The 1,765-nt window shown below is 31.8% G+C and overlaps 1 pseudogene; it reads left to right on the top strand.

Annotated features, from left to right (window-relative positions):
• Window positions 1-215: 215 nt before the first annotated feature.
• On the top strand, window positions 216-334 carry LOC120592129 (uncharacterized; annotated as a pseudogene).
• Window positions 335-1,765: the final 1,431 nt, after the last annotated feature.

The following is a 1,765-nucleotide window of genomic DNA, read 5'->3' as shown; positions in this document are numbered from 1 at the left end:
GCTGTATATATCTGCATATGTTATAAGTTGCCACCTGAGGATCTGATTTCAATGAGCCTGAATTTAGGTACTGATTGAGAGTTTCCCCTTTGAGACACTAATGAGTCATGGCATACTCTCAACTACTGGAAGCCACGAAAAATAAAATAGATTGCTTGGAGAATCATAAAGGTTTGAGAGACAACCTAGAGCTAAGATAGGATTGAAAATAAGGTTTCTATGGCCATGCCACCCTGAACAAGCCCGATCCCATCTAATCTCAGAAGCTAAGCAGGGTCAGGACTAGTTAGTACTTGGAAGGGAGACCACCTAGGAAGACCAGGTGCTGTAGGCATAAAAAATAAAAAAAAAATAAGAGATTGTAAGCTAACAAGATCCTTGTAATCTGTGAGGTCAACCAAGGGTTGCCTTGCCTAAAAAAAAAAAGATAAAAAAAAAGAAAAGAAAAGGTTCATCTCCAACACTAATTTTATGAGGCCAGCATTACTCTGATACCAAAACCAGAAAAGAATGTTATGAAAAAGAAAATTACAGGCTAATATCTTTGATAAACATATATTCAAAAATCCTCAGCAAAATATTAGAAAACTGAATTAAAAATATATTCAGAGATCATACAACATAATAAAGTTGGATTTATTCCAGGGATGTAAAGATGGTTCAACATCCCCAAATTAATCAAGGTGATACTCCACATTAACAAAATGAAGGGTAAAAATCACATGATCATCTCAAGAGATGCAATAAAAGCATTTGAAAACATTTAACATCCATTTATGATTAAAATCTCAACTTAGTGAGAATAGAAGGAACATACCTCAATACAATAGAGGCCATATATGACAAACCCACAGTTAATATCACACTCAATGGGAAAAAGCTAAAAGTATTTTCCTTAAGATCAAGAATAAGATGACCATTCAGGTCATTTTTATTCAACACTGTTTTGGAAGTCTAACCAGAGCAATTAGGAAAAAGAATTAAAATAAGTTCAAATCAGAAAGGAAAGGGTAAAACTGTCACTGTTTGCAGATGACATAATATTATATAGAGAAAATCCTAAAAACTTCACCAAAAAAATAAAAAAAAAAAATTTTGGAACTAATGAACGAATTTACTAAAGTTGCAGGATACAAAATTAATATACAAAAATCTGTTGTGTTTTTATATACTAATAACAAACTATCTAAAAGAAAAAAAAGATAACCTCATTTACAATTACATCAAAAAATTAAAATATCTCAGAATTAATTTAATCAAGGAGGTGAAAGATCTGTACATTGAAAGCTACAAGATATTGATGAAAGAAATTGAATGAGTAAAAATAAATGGGAAGATATTTCATGCTCATGGATTGCAAGAATTAATATTGTTAAAATGTCCATACTACCCAAAGCCATCTACAAATTCAATGCAATTTCTATCAAAATCCAGATGGCATATTTCACAAAAATGGACCAAAACTTGTATGGAAGCATAAAAGACTGTGAATAGACTAAGAAATTTTGAGAAAGAAGAACAAAGCTGGAGAAACCATGCTTCCTGATTTCAAACTATATTACAAAATTATAGTAATCGAAGCAGTATGGTATCAGCATAAAAATAGACACATATATCAATGAAACAGTATAGAGAGCCCAGAAACAAATGGACACATATATGGCCAATCAATTTATGACAAAGGAGCCAATAATATATACTGGGGAAAAGCCTGTTTCTTCAATATATGGTATTAGGAAAACTGGACCACTATCTTATACCAGAC

Source organism: Pteropus medius, unplaced genomic scaffold, assembly GCF_902729225.1.
Source record: "Pteropus medius unplaced genomic scaffold, Ma_sr-lr_union100, whole genome shotgun sequence".
In the NCBI taxonomy this organism is placed as follows: domain Eukaryota; kingdom Metazoa; phylum Chordata; class Mammalia; order Chiroptera; family Pteropodidae; genus Pteropus; species Pteropus medius.
Note: the sequence above shows the minus strand (reverse complement) of the source record. Positions and strands in the feature narration are given on the sequence as shown.